This window comes from Balaenoptera acutorostrata, chromosome 8 (assembly GCF_949987535.1).
Source record: "Balaenoptera acutorostrata chromosome 8, mBalAcu1.1, whole genome shotgun sequence".
NCBI lineage: Eukaryota > Metazoa > Chordata > Mammalia > Artiodactyla > Balaenopteridae > Balaenoptera > Balaenoptera acutorostrata.
Window position 1 is genome coordinate 22,743,485 of NC_080071.1, and position 19,375 is coordinate 22,762,859.

Below are 19,375 nucleotides of genomic sequence, written 5' to 3' on the forward strand. Positions count from 1 at the left end.
TGGAAAGTTTAGCTCCTGTGGCTAGATGGAACTAGGGCAGGTTGAGTGGCATGATGTACAAATGTTCTCACATTTTAAACTTCAGTGAGGGATTATTATTATTCTCATATCAGGTTTGATATTTCACCAGTATAAAAGCAGGATCAAAAACAAAACATCAAAATAGTTATGTAAGAGATGCAAAGCATGAGAAAGATTTGATTTTCTGTTTCTGAATTGAAGATGAAGACTACATGGCAAGGAATGTGGGCATCCTCTAGGAGCTAAGAGTGGTTCTGGCTGATAGCAAGCAAGGAAATAGGACTTCAGGCCTACCATAGCAAGAAGCCGTGTGGCTGACAGGATCTTGGTGCTCTGGTCAGATGTCAGGCCTGAGCCACTGAGGTGGGAGAGCCAAGTTCAGGACATTTGTCCACCAGAGACCTCCCAGCACCACATAATATCAAATGGCAAAAGCTCTCCCAGAGATCTCCATCTTAACGCTAAGACCCAGCTCCACTCAAAGACAGCAAGCTACAGTGCTGGACACCCTATGCCAAACAACTAGCAAGAGAGGAACACAACCCCACCCATTAGCAGAGAGGCTTCCCGAAATCATAAGTTCACAGACACCCCAAAACACACCATCAGACGCAGTCCTGCCCACCAGAAAGGCAAGATCCAGCCTCATCCACCAGAACACAGGCACCAGTCCCCTCCACCAGGAAGCCTACACAACCCACTGAACCAACCTTACCCACTGGAGGCAGACACCAAAAGCAAAGGGAACTATGAACCTGCTGCCTGCGAAAAGGAGACCCCAAACACAATAAGTTAAGCAAAATGAGATGACAGAGAAATACACAGTAAATGAAGGAGCAAGGTAAAAACCCACCAGACCAAACAAATGAAGAGGAAATAGGCCATCTACCTGAAAAAGTATTCAGAGTAAGGATAGTAAAGATGATCCAAAATCTTGGAAATACAATGGAGGAAATACAAGAAACATTTAACAAGGACCTAGAAGAACTAAAGAGCAAACAAACAATGATGGACAACACAATAAATGAAATTAAAAATTCTCTAGAAGGAATGAATAGCAGAATAACTGAGGCAGAAGAAAGGATAGGTGACCTGGAAGATAAAATAGTGGAAATAACTACCACAGAGCAGAATAAAGAAAAAGAATGAAAAGAATTGAGGACAGTCTCAGAGACTTCTGGGACAACATTAAATGCAGCGACATTTGAATTATAGGGGTACCAGAGAAGAAGAGAAAAAGAAAGGGACTGAGAAAATATTTGAAGAGATTATAGTTGAAAACTTCCCGAATATGGGAAAGGAAATAGTCAATCAAGTCCAAGAAGCACAGAATCCCATACAGGATATATCCAAGGAGAAACATGCCAAGAAACATATTAATCAAACTATCAAAAATTAAATACAAAGAAAAAATATTAAAAGCAACAAGGGAAAAGCAACAAGTAACATACAAGAGAATCCCCATAAGGTTAACAGCTGATCTTTCAGCAGAAACTCTGCAAGCCAGAAGGGAGTGGCAGGACATATTTAAAGTGATGAAAGGGAAGAATCTACAACCAAGATTACTCCACCCAACAAGGATCTCATTCAGATTCGACGCAGAAATTAAACCCTTACAGACAAGCAAAGGCTAAGATAATTCATCACCACCAAACCAGCTTTACAACAAATGCTAAAGGAACTTCTCTAGGCAGGAAACACAAGAGAAGGAAAAGACCTACAATAACAAACCCAAAACAATTAAGAAAATGGTAATAGGAACATACATATCAGTAATCACCTTAAATGTAAATGGATTAAATGCTGCAACCAAAAGACATAGACTGGCTGAATGGATACAAAAACAAGACCTGTATATATGCTGTCTACAAGAGACCCACTTCAGACCTAGGGACACATACAGACTGAAAGTGAGGGGATGGAAAAAGATATTCCATGCAAATGGAAATCAAGAGAAAGCTGGAGTAGCAATTCTCATATCAGACAAAATAGACTTTAAAATAAAGACTATTACAAGAGACAAAGAAGGACACTACATAATGATCAAGGGATCAATCCAAGAAGAAGATATAACAATTGTAAATATTTATGCACCCAACATAGGAGCACCTCAATACATAAGGCAAATGCTAACAGCCATAAAATGGAAATCGACAGTAACACAGTAATAATAAGGGACTTTAACACCCCACTTTCACCAATGGAGAGATCATCCAAAATGAAAATAAATAAGGAAACACAAGCTTTAAATGATACATTAAACAAGATGGACTTAATTGATATTTATAGGACATTCCATCCCAAAACAACAGAATACACTTTCTTCTCAAGTGCTCATGGAACTTTCTCCAGGATAGGTCATATCTTGGGTCACAAATCAAGCCTTGGTAAATTTAAGATAATTGAAATTGTATCAGGTGACTTTTCCGACCACAATGCTATGAGACTAGATATCAATTACAGGAAAAAAATCTGCAAAAAATACACACACATAGAGGCTAAACAATATACTATTAAATAACCAAGAGATCACAGCAGAAATCAAAGAGGAAATCAAAAAATACCTAGAGACAAATGACAATGAAAACACGACGTATATGTATAGTTATTATAATTCTTCAGTATTTGTCTTTCTTGACTTTCATTTTTTATTGTGTGCTTGGAATCTAGTTCTGGCTGCAAAAAATTTTTTTATTTGTAATATATATATTTTGCTTTGTTATCCTGGCACTTTCCAGAACCATTTCTGAAACCTGGACCTGAAGAGCTAAAGATTTTGGTAACGAAATTTTAATGAAGGAAATTTAAATTGGTTTCACCGCACTATTATTATTACCTCCTTATCCCCCCTGCCTTTGGAATTACTGCAGAAGATTTTCTGTTGTGCCGTGCTTTCTGAAGGGCTTCCACTTTCTTCTTTTAATCCCAAATTTCCAGATTTGGAGGTTGATTCTCATACTTACTATTTTATTTCATGGTATTCTCCCTTGCTAAAATTACTGTATAATATAGGTTTATTTTTAAATTTGTAATCAATTTTGTTGTCAGAATATGTTTACAATTCTCATTGTAGCCCTTGAGGTTCTGGTGACAAACAAAATTGTCACATAATTAGGGTTAGAAATTCTATTTCCAACTGTCTTAAAGATAAATGGATGTAATGGTTGTAAACGGATTTGATAGACAAAAATCTTAGAAACTAGTACTATAATATAAATTATAAATAATACAATTAAAAATATAATTTCCCCTTTTATCAAATCTAACCATATTTATGGTAAAACTATTATTAATCAAGTAACATGAGATGTAGCACAAATTATTATACCAAGTCATTTTGATAATTTCCAAATCTTTTATTGGTTTTCAAAACTTAGTGTTATCTTTTGATTCATTTGGCTTTCATGGCTTTGCTGGTGTGTTTGACACGGCTGTCACTAGCTAAATAGAAACCTCATTTGAGCCATAATTTAACATAAGAAAGTGCATTAGACTCCTCCATTGGCTTCTCCATTAAGCAGATTGCCATTAAGTGTCAGAGAGAAGAGAATTTTCTTAATATTAAGGATATTGCCCATGGGACTGAGTCTTACCGCCTTAAATTTTTTCTCATTTTAGGTATGTTTTTATAATACTTTTAAGAGAAACAGTTAATGTTTCATTGATTATTATTATTTTAATGCATTGATTTGTAAGCTTTCCAAAAAGATGTTTTCCCATTTTGGCAGATAAAGATTTTGCCAAGAATTAGGAATATAATTCTCAATTGTAAAGATCCTCTCATATCAAACCCACTTTTAAAAAATCCATTAAATATCTCATGACTGTGTCTTGCTCAGTTTTTTTAAATAAAATGTTTAGTTTGGAATAATTTTTGATTTGCAGGATAGTTGCAACGATAGTACAGAAGTCCTCATATACTTTTCACCCAGTTTACCTTAATGTTAACTTTTTACATAACCATTGTCCGTTTGTCAAAAACAAGAAATTAACGTTGGTAAAACACTGTTTACTAAACTATAGACTTTATTTGGATTTCACCAGTAAAACTCAAGTCCCCGTCACTACCAATTCCATATCCCTCAATAAAGGTAACTACTATTACTAGTTCAGTTTTTGTGCATATTATATACATATAGATAGACCTACAGAAATAGTTTTGTTTTTGTTTTATGGTTGTGTTGTTTGATTTTTTTTTCCACAAAAACGTTATCATGTTCTTCAAGTTTTCTTCACTCAAAGACATGTTATTGTGATTTTACCTGGTAATATTTCTTGCTTTGATGTCTATCTGATATCAATATAGGCATGTTAACTTCCTCTTGATTACAGTTAGAATGATATAACTTGTTTCATCATTTTATTTTTAACTTATCTATACAATATCTTTATATGTAAAGCAGTTTCCTTTAGTTGTGTCTTGCTTTAATATGCAATCTGACAATCTCTGTCTTTAATTGGGGTGTTCAGACCATTTATATTTAATGCAATTATTGATAGAGTTGCATTTAAATCTATAAACTTGCCAGTTACTAGTCTCATCTGCTCTTTATTCCTTTGTCCATCTTTTTCTGCCTTCTACTGGATTTTTTTTTGTTATTCAATTTGATTTACATTATATGCTTATAAACTATACTTCTTTTTCAATTTTTCTGGTGGTTACTGTAGGGCTTACAATATACATTTTTAACTTGTCACAGTTTATCTTTAAGTGATATTACACCACTTCCAGTATAATATTAGAGCCTTAAGCAGCATACACCCTTTTTCTCCTTTCCATTCTTCATGCTATTTTAGTCATATATTTCAATTCCACATAAATTATAACTTCATAATAAATTGTTACTGTTTTTACTTTAGACTAGGTGTCAGCAAACTATGACATGTAAGCCAGTCACATGTTTCTGTAAATAAATTGTTATGGTATTACTGCCCACTCATTCATTTACACATTGTCCATGTGTGCTTTCATGCTATAGCATCAGACTTGAATAGTTACAACAGAAACCTTTATGGCCTTCAAGTCTAAAGTATTTACTGTCTGGTCCTTTAAGAAAAAGTTTGCTAACTCCTATCTTAGACAATTATCTTTTAAGTTGATTAAAATGAAGAAAAAATGTTTTTTATATTTGCTCTTATTTTTACCCTTTTTTATCCTTTGCTTTTTTTTAAACACTTTACTTCTTTATGTAGATCTAAATTTTTTATTGAAGTATAGTTGATTTACAATATTATATTAGTTTCAGGTGTACAGCATAGTGATTCAGTATTTTTTACAGATTATACTCTATTAAAATTTATTACAAGATAATGGTTATAATTCCCTGTGCTATACAATATATCCTTGTTGCTTATTTATCATGTACATAGTAGTTTGTGTCTCTTAATCTCATACCCCTATCTTGCCCCTCTCCCCTTTCCTCTCCCTACTGGTAACCAATAGTTTGTTTTCTATCTCTGTGAGTCTGTTTCTGTTTTGCTATATACATTTGTTTGTTTTTCCACATATGAGTGATATCATATAGTATTTTTCTTTGTCTGACATTTCACTAAGCATTATATTCTCTAGGTCCACCATGTTGCTGCAAATGGCAGAATTTCATTCTTTTTTAAGGCTGAGTAATATCCCAGCCATATATATATATATATATATATATATATATATATATATATATATATATATATATATACACACACACATATATTGCAATATATATTGCCATATATATCACATCTGCTTCGTCCATTCATCTATTGATGGACACTTGGGTTGCTTCCATATCTTGGCAACTATAAATAATACTGCTATGATCATTGAGGTGCATGTGTCTTTCCCAATTAGTGTTTTCATTTTTTCCAGATGTATCCCCAGGAGTGGAGTTGCTGAATCATATGGCAGTTCTATTTTTAGTTTTTTGAGGAAGCTCCATATTGTTTTCCATAGTGGCTGCACCAACTTAAATTCCCACTAACAATATACAAGGGTTCCCTTTTCTCCACATCCTCACTGACATTTGTTATTTGTAGATTGTTTGATTATAATCATTCTGACAGGTGTGAGGTGATATCTCATTATTGTTTTGATTTGTATTTCTCTAATAATTAGCAATGTTAAGCATCTTTTCATGTACCTGTTGGTCATCTGTATGTCTTCTTTGGAATCCATTCAGGTCTTCTACCCATTTTTTTATGGATTTTTTTTTTATATTGAGTTATACTAACTGTTTATATATTTTGAATATTAGCCCCTTGTCAGTCATATCATTTGCAAATATTTCTCCCATTCCATAGGTTGTCTTTTTGTTTTGTTGATAGTTTCCTTTGCTGTGTGAAAGCTTTTACATTTAATTAGGTCCCATTTGTTTATTTTTGCTTTTATTTATTTTGCCTTAGGAGACAGATCCAAAAAACTATTGCTATGATTTATGTCAGAGTGTTCTGCCTATGTTCTCGTCTAGGTTTTTTTTTAATCCTTTGCTTTTTTTAACCCTTTACTTCTTATGTAGATCTAAAATTTTTTTAATCTTTACTTCTTTAAGTCAATCCAACATCCTATCTGGTACTGTATAATTTTCATTCTACCTAAAGAACTTCCTGCAACGTTTCTTGTACTAAAAGACTACTGACAATGAATGTTCTTAGTTTTTGCTTATCTGAAAAAAATCTTTATCTGACTTTCATTTTTGAAAGATATTTTTGCTGGCTATGGAATTGTGGATAGGATTTTTTTTCTCTCCAGCCCTTGAAAGATGTTCCTCCATTGTCTTCTAACTTGTAAAGTCTTTGACAAGAAGTCTGCTGCAATTCATTGTTCCTCTGTATGTATTTTTTCTTTTTTCTCTGTTTTCCTGCAATATTTTCTCCTTTATCTTTGATTTTCAGCAGTTTGACTGATGTTTCTAGAGGTGTATGCATACTTGTGTTTATCTTAGATCTGTGATTTGTTGTCTTTTTATTAATTTTGGAAAATTCTTGATTATTATCTCTACAAATGTTTCCATTGCCCAGTTCTCTCTTTTTTCTTCTGGAACTCAAGTTACATTTATGTTAGACTATTTGATATTCTACTTGAGTTTTTGGATAATCTTATCTCTTTTTTTTCACAATTTTATCTCTTTGTTTTTCATTTTGGATAATTTTTATTGGCTTATCTTCAGATTCAAAGATACTTTCCAGAGCAGTGTCCAATCTGATTTTAAATTCATTAAAGGAATTCTTCATCTCTAATATCATGTTTTTTTATTTCATTTAACATTTTTTATAACTTCATCTCTCTACTGAAATTTCCCATCAATATATTGTCCACTTTTTCCACTAGATCCTTCAATATTAATTATTGATATTTTAAAGTTCCAATCTAATAAATAATTCCAACATTCTGGTTATCTCTGAGTATGATTGTCTTGATTTTTTTATCTGTGGACAGTGGGTCCTGTTTTTTGTTGCTTTTAAATGGGTCTTGTAATTGTTGATCGGATGTTGGATATCATATGTAAAAAGACAGTAGAGACTGAGGTAAATAGTATTTATGTCTGAAAATGTCCACATCTCATTCTCTGCCAGACTCTAATGTGAGAGTTGAGTCACTCAAGCAAACAATTGAGCTCTTTTGGGTTTTATTGTGACCACTGCTACTATGAGTTTACTGCAGGCTTCAAATTCCTCCCACAGGCTGCTGTTACCTTGGGCTTAATGTGATGTCCTGAGGGCTGGAGGGCTTTTCTCAGTGTTCCTATTCCACCCTTAGCTTCTAGCAGTCTTTGCATGTCTGCACCACAGAATAGGGTCCTTCTGCACATTCTTGCCTCTCTCCAGTAGACTACTGCTGCATGTTACTCAGTACCAGGCTCAGAGTAGGGTCAGTGGGGAAATTTTAGCCTCTGTATTAGCCTCTGTATTAAGGCCAGTCAGCCTAGGCTTTTGGGGGAATATTGAGGCTTCTCAGTGCTCCTGTTACTCCCCGACCCCATCCCATGGCAGCCAAACTCTGTCTTGTATATATGGTGTGTCTTGAGAAGCAGAGAGCTTTCTGCCCTTCCCTAGCAGTAGAAGACTTCTGCTTTGTATTGGTTCAGAATCCTAGGTCCAAGAGGTTGGTTTTCTTTTTTTTTTTTTCCTCTTTACTATGTCAGAAGCAAGAGACTTTTTCATTTACTTTTTTCCCAGAAGTAAGGGCTCTTTAGCTGGTTACTCAGGTTGGGAAAAAGAGTATCCTTCCCCACCCCTAGAAGCAGATGTGTTTTATTTCTATCTGTCCCCCAGAGGCTTTGGAGTCAAGAGTTTTTGCTGCTTAAATCCAGTGACTTAAGACTTTTGCTTCATGTGAAGGAAGGGTACAGGAAAATGGGTGGTGCTTCATGGCTGGTTTCCCCAACAGCAACCAATCACATCCTGCAAATTTATGCCACTGAGGAAGGCTTTCTCTAGCCTCTTCCTCTATCCCCCAGTCTTTCTCATGAGCTCACAGAGGAGGCCTGTGGAGAAGAACTTGAAACTGAATATGAGCTCCCTTGTGTCTGGGGCTTTCACGTATTCTAATTTGATATGTTGACACACACTTGCCTTTAAAAATTCGTAAAAATTGTTGCCGATTTCTTCTAATTCACTTCTACGGTGGTTACCTTTTCTGCCCATGCTCTGCCAAAGGTGAAACAATTCATGTGTATTCATGTGTGCTGCCTCTGAGACTTCAGCCCTCAGATAGCTTCAAGAAAATTTGACTGTATAGATAATTTGACCTTCTTAGGTTTTTATTCATTGTTAGAATGGAAGTGAAATTTTCTTGTGACTTTTACATTCTAAATGAAAGTAGCACTCTTGTCTTTGCAAATTTGGTAGAACATTCATATATATATACATATATATATATATATATATATATATATATATATGTATATATATATATTATTCTTTTTAACAGTGGCATTGAATTCTACAGTGGGATGTATCATGGCCTAAAAGAATGTATCCCAAATGGTTCAAGTAAAGAGATTTTAATGAAGGACTATTCAAAGAGGTATAGACAAGTTTAGGGGAACAAGCAACTTCCTTGAGGATTCTAGTATTTGTATGTGTTCCTTAATCCTTAGATGTATGTGGAAGTGGAAACATCATAAACATAAAGCAAGTGAGCCTGCTGTTGATTGGATTTCTTTTATTTCAAGGCAGTTGTGTTAGGGTTCTCTAGAGAAACAGAACGAATAGGATATGTACATATATAGAGATTTATTTTAAAGAATTGGCTCACACATTTATGGAGGCTGGCAAATCCTAAAATCTGCAGGGTGAATTGGCAAGCTGGAAACCAAGGAGAGCTTATGGTTTTGTTCCAGCGTGAGTCCAAAGTCCTGAGAACCAGGGGAACCAATAGTGTAGTTCTAATACAAAGGCTGGTAGACTCAAAACCCAGAGAGCAAATGTTTCAGAGCAAAGACAGAAAAAAAGGCCAATGTCCCAGTTTTAAGGCAGTCAGGCAGGAATAATTCTCTCTTGCATGGGGTCAACCTTTTTATTCTATTTAGGTCTTCCACTGATTGGATGAAGCCCACCCATATTAGAGAGGGCAATCTGCTTTACTCAGTCTAATGACTTAAATGTTAATCTCATCCAAAAACATCCTCATAGCAAAACTCAGAATAATGTGTGATCCAATATCTGGGCACCCTATGGACCAGTCAAGTTGACACATACAATTAACCATTACAGCAGGGAATAGGCCATCTGCTTATTTCAATTTATGAGGCACTTTATCTTTGAGGATTGTCATTCTTTCTAATTAAGAGCTGATGGTGATGTCCTTTTTGGGTAATATGGACATGTGTGTGTGTGTGTGTGTAATACATGGTATATATGCACACATACATAGCTACATATCTTTTTTTACAGGAAACACAAGATCTTTGGACCAGAGAACAAACCATTTATTATTCACTGAGCATTTAGCTGCGAGCTTCAGTCAACATGGAGCAACTCAATGAGGGCTTGATGTCACTCTGTACGTGCAATAGAATTGCACCATAGGAGAGGAACCCTCAAGTTATGAAACTCAGAGCTTTTATAGGTTGCTCACACATGTGTTTATTCTCCTTTCTAGAGAGGGAGAAAGACCTTCATTCTGGAATGTAAAAAAATCTTCTATGGAGGGGAGAGGGAAAGGTGTCTACCTTTTCTTCACTACTCTGGAATGCAAGCAAATGGTGCCAGTGGAGATAAGTCTATACTTTCTCCAGAACAAAACACTGTATCTAACTTTCAAGGCACATTTTCCTTTCAAACTTTAAATGCAATGATTTTCTTTTCTGATTTCCTCAGAGTGATTATTAATTATTAAGATTTCATTTCAGTTGGCAAAATAATCTACTGTAAGGTGCCAGAGATCTTTATAAATCACAAATAAAGATAATTTTTCTCTTTAGTTGGTTTTCCTAATCCTTTCCCCCACTGATGAGCAAGAAATGTAGATGGCCTAAGAAGTTTACCTCCTCCTTTATTTCAATAGCTTAGCTGAGAGCTGGCTTAGCTGGACTAAGCCAGTATGCAGAGGGATAGCAAAGCCTTTGGTTGATGTCAACACTCTTGGTAGACAGGGTGTTCCCAGGGTCCAATGTGCATACTCCTGAGGGCTTCTTGTGCCTAAAGGTCCCTTGATATATTTATTGCAACTTAGAAAATTTAGATGTCCCCAACCCCTCCTAGGCTAATCTACAAATAGGTACTAGGTTATGGGGTGGGACTCATTTTTGTTCTTGGAAAGCTCTCTGACTGTTGGTCAAGGCAGGCCCCGCTCTGCTGGGACCTTTTCCATGGTGGAGACAGAATATTCCTGCCAGGAATATGCTGTGGAATAATTGAGGGGTTGGGGGATTGCATGCACTTTGTTACTTCTCTGGTTTTAAGTTTTTTCTCCCCATCAATATAGTTTTATATCTATGCTGTGTATTGCTAGTATAACCATTACCACTCTACATGACAGTAAACAGTGCAGATCTTATATTTTGAAAGCCAAAGACAAGATCTTTTCTTTAATCTTTTTTGCCAGGACCTATTTCCAAGAGGCAGTTTCCTTGTGATCAGACAGCCCATATTCATTCTCTTCAGGCTGAAACTGCCTCGTTCCATTTATCCTAATTGGAAGTAATGAAATTACTGTTCTCTCTGATATTCTTATTGAAATACTTTGTCATTTAGCTTTCATCAGTTTTTAGAAGGTTCTGTGAGTGATATTTCATCTTTCTGACTGCCTAGTTTAATGGGATATGATTTTAAGTATAAAGTTTTTCTTCCTCATGATTATAATTTTTGGCTATCTAGAGAAACTGTAGAAAATTGAAACACAAATCCCTGTATCATATCTCAGACTCAATATCCTCTACAACAGAAAATATACTTAAAATGCTAATGTGCTCACCAAGCAGGTGGTGTTTAATAGCACTAAGAAATGTCACAATAATCACGTCTGCCCAGTGGAAAAGAGGAAGGTCTGTTTTTCATCTTATATCCCAAACTGGAAGCTACTTTTCTGTGAAAAGGGTTTATATGATTTTTCCACAGTGACAACCAGAGAAAAGGGACTAACTTAGGTTTAGAGCACCAAGACAACCTGCCCAGGACCACAGAAAACTTAGAGCAGCAGAATAGGTATTGCCAGAAACACAGAGTCTGTCAACTAGAAAGACAGGCTAGAACCAAATCCCATGAGCAAATGTGCAGACACATTTGCAATATATGTGAAGAAAGCCTAGCCCTTTTAGCAGTAAGCTTCAGCTTAGGGGAGCGCATAGAATAATATTCCTCTTGGGTCCCTAGCACCTAGTACAGTGACTGGGACATGGTAAGTACTTAATAAATGCCAGTTGAATAAATAAATGAATGAATGACTAAACCTGAACACATGGCCCAAGAGTGCCAGGCTCACTGTATTGACTCTTTGAGAGAGATTATTCTGGACTTTTTACCTCTCTTAGGCTACATGCTTGGTAGCCTCATTCTCAGTGATGTGGTAAATTTCACCATTCACCTACTCTTCCAAGTGGAACTAACCCATCATTGCTTTCTCACTACTAGCCCAGGACCCAAGGCAGAAAGACCCTGGGTTGCTAGCATGTTTCTAGGAAGGCTGCAGAGAGTACTGGCGGACCAGTTGGTTGGGGTGAGTTAGCACAACTAAGTGATTCATGAGTAAGGCAGGAGGAACAGTCTGGACCCTGGCTATGCCTCTATTTCTGTGGTAGGACCATTCTGAGACTTTAACACTCTCCTAACAGATCATCTTCTCAAAGAAGGGACACTGACTATTGTTCCTGCATCCCTTCTAGGGATGTAAAAACCTTATCTGCCTCTGTCCTTACCTTGGCTTATCTATCTCAACTCACCTCATTCTTACAGTATTTAAGTCAATTGTTTCCCCAGCAGTCATAGAACTCACCTACTACAGTCAGTCCAGGTTGCCTCCATGTGGACTCTTTAGAGAAACTGATCCCTGTCTGGTTCCATTAAGACTAGAAATTGCTAAAAAAAAAAAAAAAAAAAAAAAAAAAACCAGTAAGACAGATAACAAATGAGAGTGGTGATCCAGAGGAGGGAAAATCACTGAGAGTTTGGGTGGTCAGGGAACGCTTCATGGAAGTGATGGCCTCCACCGGGTCTTGCAGGGGGAAGGGGTGTTGGTAGGAAGAAGAAGGGTATTCCAAGCCATGGAAATGGAGGGAGCAAAGGCAGGATGAGGAATGTTGTCTTCTGAGGACAACCAGCAGACTACTGGACAGAAGATGTAGATGTGGGACAAGGATAGTGAGTGATAAGATAGAAAAGGTTAAGAGTGTGCAGCTCAAAAAGGGCTTCAAATTTCAGGCTAAAAGGTGAGACTTTATCTGTGAGCTAGAACATGAAATTTTCAGGTGAGTTTCACAACTAAACCAACTTCTTTAGCAAAAGGAACAGAATATGGTTAATGCATTTAGAAAAAAATAATCCAAGCATCTTACCATAGCCTACAAGACCCTACATCTTCTGCCTACCTCCCCAGTCCCCTCTCTCCCCAGGGAAGGCAGTCAGCTGAGAGCCTCTTCCACAGCACTCCCAACAGCCGGAATAACAAATCCTTTACTGAAGGGCAATCAGGATGGGGTATCACATCTGGAATGGGATCACAGTGTCCACTGCACACATCAGCTTCAGGACAGTGTTTGCCTTGGGCTGTGGGAAAAAGGGATGGAAGGATGTGGAACATTAGCTGGATCTTAAAAAAAAATGTTTTAAAGACTAGAAGGTGATCTGAAGCAATGTTAACATCTTTTATATTTACAGATTGACTTATTGGTGTCCTTTGTATTATTTTCTCTACTTTTCAATATGCTTGTATACTTGGAATATTTTATAATTATAAATTTTTTAGCATTCAGTCAAACACATTTTGATCATATCTCTAAGTAGAAACTATTAGTGAGTGAGCAAAATGATTCACTCTTATAATTAATATCACAGCTATTTTTAAGGAATAAATATTCTTACCAGTTTTGACTTTTTTAAAGGATATACCAGGAAATCAGAGTAGTTGTTTCCAACCTTGAGTTTCATATGACTGGCATCTCTTTCCCCGCACATATTCCATGCTCCCCTGGGTGGAGCTGTATACCTAGGATGGAAAAGGGCTGTTATAGGCTGAATGTTTGTGTTCCCCCCATATTCATATGTTGAAGCTCAAATCCCCAGTGTGATGGTATTTAGAGGGGGGAACTTTGAGAGGTAAGTAGGTTTAGATGAGGTCATGATGGTGGGGCCCCTGATGGGATTGGTGCCCTTATAAGAAGAGGAAGACAGAGAAATCTCTCTCTTTCCATGTGAACACAAAGAAGAGGTTGTGTGAACACAAAGAAGAGGTTGTGTGCACACAAGGAGGAGGCAACCATCTACAAGCCTGGAAGCAGGTCCTCACCTGGAACAGAATCTGCCAGTACCTCAATCCTGGACTTCCCAGTCTCCAAAACTAGGAGAAATAAAAGTTTGTTGTTTGTCACCCTGTCTATGGTATTTTGCTATAGCAACCTAAGCAGTCTAAGACAAGGGCATTGGAGTAGAGTGGGAGAGAGGAAACACTACTTTCTTTCTCTCTCTTTTAGACACACACTATGCCTTCTGCTTTTTAAGGTTAAAAACCTCTTCCCTTCTCCCTGCCATAAGCCTTCTGCTTTCTTGTTCTCTTTTTTCTTCCTTCCCAATACCCGTTTCTCTTGCCCTGCCCCAAACTGTGGTGGTAAGTAGGTATGTTTAAGACAGGGAGGCAGGAAATATTTTGGTATTTATTCTCCCCCAACCACCAATACTGCCAGAAGCACTGACTTTGTTTTCTCAGCTTACTCTCTTGTCTTAATAACCAGATTTTGCTTGTCATCTTTTTTTGCCAGTTATTAAGTTACACAGTAGGTACATTGAGTCCCGTTATATCATGCTTACTTGTGAGCTCCTTTGGTAACCACATAATTATCTTGGGGAATAATCTTTAGTTCTTAAAATGGGCCATAACAACCTGGTGTAACAGGTCGTCCTTAAACTTGAGTTAAGGTTCCAGCATTAGGAAAGAGTAATATTTGGCTCTTGAGGATGCCAAGTATTTCACATACTCATTCCCATTCATCATTGTCAGCTATTTGTTGACACCCAGAGTTCATAATATTGTACAATAGAGCCTAGTGCAGGGTCTTGAGCAAAAGACAATGAATTCTGACAGCTTTTAAAGAGTGACTTACAAGGTACAATCTCTTAGAAGGCAGAATCCTAAAATATTTTTCTTTCCAAGTAAGTCCACAATGATTATCCCAAGTATCATAATTGTATCATTAATTTATGATGATGCCACTTTTAAGTCCAGTAGAGTCTCATAAGTTCCACCTTAATTTGTAGGTGTAGTGTGTGTGGAGGGGGAGGGTGGTGGATGAGAAAACATGAACAAATCTGCTGAAAAAGAAAAACTCAACCAGCACAGGTGAGAATAGAATTAAATCCCATGTTTACTTTTAAAAAGGTCATTAAACCCTCATTTGAGACTAGTTGGAAATTAGTTAATTTTGCCAGCAGTTAAAGGTTTAAAGCCTAAAGCCATTTTATTTAACAGTTCAAATTAAGATAGGAGATGAGAACAAGGACGAGGGTTTAAATACCTCCAAAGTAGATTGTGCTCTGTGTGTGTGTGTGTGTGTTGGCGGGTGGAGAAGGTAGTAGTTGACATGCAAGATGTTTATTTTATAATTTACAAGGTTGTGAAGACTTTTGAATCACTAATTGGGGGGTCCAGGCATTAAATGTGGGCTTCAGCGGGATAGGGCTTAGCAGGATAGAAGATTCAGTTCATTGATGGGCCAGTAATTCAGGGTGTGAGTGCTGGGTGTCTTCAAGCAAGATTGGGTCCTTCAAGCCCTGGATGATCTTGAAATCCTAGAATTCTGTATTCTTTGCGTTATTTGTAACAATGCAGAATCCTAAAATAAAGTATCAGAAGTGGAAAGAAATTTGGGGACTGTAGGGTCCAACCTTTTGGTTTTGAATATAAAGAGACCAGGGCCAAGAATGGGAACAAACTAACTCAGGATAGTTCTGGTAATTACTGCAAAGTCAGGTGTAAAAACCAAAATTGGTGATTCTCAGGCAAGTGTTCCTTCTGGTGATCCAAGATAGGTACGAGGAGATTGCTCCTCCTATGCTGCGAGGAGCAACATAGAATCCCAAGTCCATGTTCATGGCACTCCCTCAGCATCCAGCTTTCACTTCATCCCCCTCCTAACACCTACTTTCTCTCCAAACTGTAAAATGTATGTGCATACAGGAAGTACAAAAATGGAAAAAAAATTCAGAATTTCATCTTAAAATCTAGCTTGAGGCATCTACTTGGGTAGACTTTTAATCTCATTATGAAGCTATAACCTGTGATCAAAGTGTATCTTAATGTCGTGATAACAGAGTAATAGTCTGATGTGATGAGATAATCTTAATTCACTATAAAACATCTGTGTGTGCTGCATTGTCTGATGCTCTCAAGTATGAATATTGCTTCTCTAGGTAGGATTCTCAGCACCTCAATTTTCTGTCTGGCTTTTAAATTGTGCCTAATTAAAGGATTTCACATTCTTTCATAATATTGCCTCCTCAAGCAGAAATAAAACAATGGAACCACTTTTTTTTTTTTTGAAAGACATTCTGTTAATATTTGGGTGGGTTATTTTGTCTGAAATGTGTTAATTACATTAATTAGCCTTACTTCAGAGTTGCTGGAATGAATCTGAGCTAGATCACTGTCCTTGAAAAACCTCCCTTCCCTTCTGCCTACCCTTACCCCTCGCCAGTTTCCCACCACAAAGAGACCAGGATATTGGAAAGCCCTTGGAATTGCCATCACGCATGTTATTTTTGAGATGAAAGCATAGACACTAAGAAAAATAATATTCAATAATTTTATTAATCTCATAAAGAATGATGAAACTCACAGAATAAAAGCGCCTCAGAAATCACAGACACATAATACAGGATTCTAATCTTAATGAGTCAAGGCCATCTTATTTTTACCCCATGCGTACTCTTTGAGTTGCCTACCTGGAAAAGTGAAGAAAAAAAGAACATTCTGTGTGGTGGTGGCCCTAAGGAGGCAGGGCACAGGGAGCTTCCAATCACCTTTATTGAAGCAGAAAATACTGTGGGCTAAACTCCTTACCCAGACATCACTATTTGTGGAAGCTAAAAAGGACCACAAATTTTTTGTGTGTGTACCCTGGCTGCCGATGGAAAACATTACAAAATCCTGAAAGAAGAAAGAGCTCGGCTGATGTAAACTCTGTCATCATTTCTAGGGCAGCCATGTCCTATGGACTCTGACAAGGGTCACCTCCTATTAAAGCAGGCAAGGAAAAACAACTGTGATGTCAGGGCTCTATTCAAACTTTGCAACGGTCATTGCCCTCATTCCAGCTCTCAATGAAATGCAAAGATTGTGTTTTACCCTCTTGAAGGCTCAGTGAAGCTACCTATCAGGATAGCTTCACTCAGTCTCCTATGTACATGTAAATCATTTGGGGATCCTGTTTTAAAATACAGATTCTGGTTCAGTAGGTTGGGGGTAGACCTGCATCTCTAACAAGCTCCCCAAAAGCTGATGCTGTTGGTGCATAGACCATACTTTGAGCAGCAAGGGTCAAGGACAATGACTTTTAAAATGTGTTGAGCAGACTTTCCCTGGCAGTCCAGTGGTTAAGACTTTGCCTTCCAATGCAGGGGGTGCAGGGTCGATCCCTGGTCGGGGAGCTAAGATCCCACATGCCTCACAGCCAAGAAACCAAAACATAAAACAGAAGCAATATTGTAACAAATTCAATAAAGACTTTAAAAATGGTCCACATCAAAAAAATCTTAAAAAAACCAAAACTTAAAAGAAAAAATAAATAAAATAAAACGAAATAAAATAAAATGTGTTGATTATGACCCACTGTAAGAAATACAGTTCGTATTATGCATTATATTTATATATTTTATGCCATAATTTTGTACAAATGCATATTATATATGTGTGAATATAGATATAAACAAAATTGAAACAACAGCTTCATGGAGCAATTCTTACCTTTACTAGCTGTGATATTTTCTAGACTAATTTTATTTCTGGAGTTATCTTTATTGAGTCGGTAGTTACATGGATCTACACAATGTGATAAAATTGCATAGATCTGTATATATATCCACTCAAATAAGTACATGTATTATTAAGTCTGTAATGTAATTACATGTAATGTAATCTGAATAACTCTGAGGACTGTACCAATGTCAAGTTCCTGGTTTGGATATTGTGCTCTAGTTACGTAAGATGTCAACAGCGAGCAAGGCAGTCAAGGGTGGATGGGGCCTCTCTATATACTTCTTTGCAACACCCTGTAAATCTACCACAATTTCAAAATAAAAAGTAAAAAATAGTAAATGGATTGGGACCCGCAAAATTGGTTTCAAGGCCACTAATGCATCAAAAGAGTTTGGAAAACTCCAGGATATTGTGAACCTTGATGGGGTGCTTCCCCAGAGCAGCTGCTGTTAAGTGGGTGAGGCTGACCTGGGCCTTGGACTGGGAAGCGAAGGTGGCAGTGGTATGAAAGGAATGTGAAGAGGAAGGGAGGAGCCTGGGAAGAGGTTCTCTGAGGGCTTGCTGGGTGGGAGGTGACACAGATAGTGTCTTACAAAGAGTTAGGCGGGAGCCCACAAGGGAGGGAAAATAAGAAACACTCACCACTATCAACTGGCTGCCAGAAATTTATCTCCTGACACTTCCAAATTTTCAGAGTGGAGTCCATCCACAGGACTTGAAGGAGAGCTTTGGGAGGAGGGAATCTGGAGGAGCTTTGGAACATAAAAAGTGGTAAATACTTGGGTAAAGGCTAGCCTGGAAAAAGGGTCAGGACTTGGGGAATGGCCATGATTTTTAGCCCCAAATTCAGACTAAGGAATCTAGGAGGCAATTTTATGTATTTAAATTGTTAGGTATTATAATAGAGCCACAGCACCATGCAAACCACAGAATTGTACAACCTCATTTTTCTCAGAGTAATACAAATCACAAGAAAAACATAGAGGAAAGAAAAGCACATTCCTTGGCCAGAGGCTCATGAATGTAGAATGGGTGAGGGGTGTGTCTTCATCAACCACGACTTTACTGTCATAAAGTGCTAAAAATATGTCATACAATTGTTTCAAATTAATATCTACTTGATTTGTTTAAATGTAAGAATGAACTTATACCATTTTCATCAGGTTTCCTTTCTGTCATTCACTTCATTTTTGCTAAGATGCATAGTCCTTGTGTAACTAAATAATTCTAAAGCATTATTTTGCTCTTGTAAATCAACTGCAGGTAAATCAGAGATATCTGCAAAGTCTAATTTAGAAGAGACAAATGTTTTTTCTGCCTGGTATAATAATTCATTTCAATTAACATGATGAAACCAACTACAGAGCCATTTTTCACTGAAAATGTTGTGGTGGAGTTCAGGGAAATATTAAAGACATTTCTAGAAGCACAAACAAGCTTACAGGTGCACTTAGTTGCCCTAAGGAAAAAGAGAAGATTACAAATTGTCTCATCATACAGATAAGAATGCTCTGTCCTTTTCAACACTTTGGGTGAAACGGGGGATTGTATGTGGCTTATTTACAGTCACTCATTGTATGATCCCAGGACATTCCCATAAAAACATTCTTTTTATTTGCATTCTTCTTCTTTAACACAGTTACTTAAGGAGAAGATAAAATAGAGTCTATTGTGGGTTTTAATGAAAATATGATAGATAGAAAAATATCCATAAGAACAGATATTGCTTCCAGACTAAAC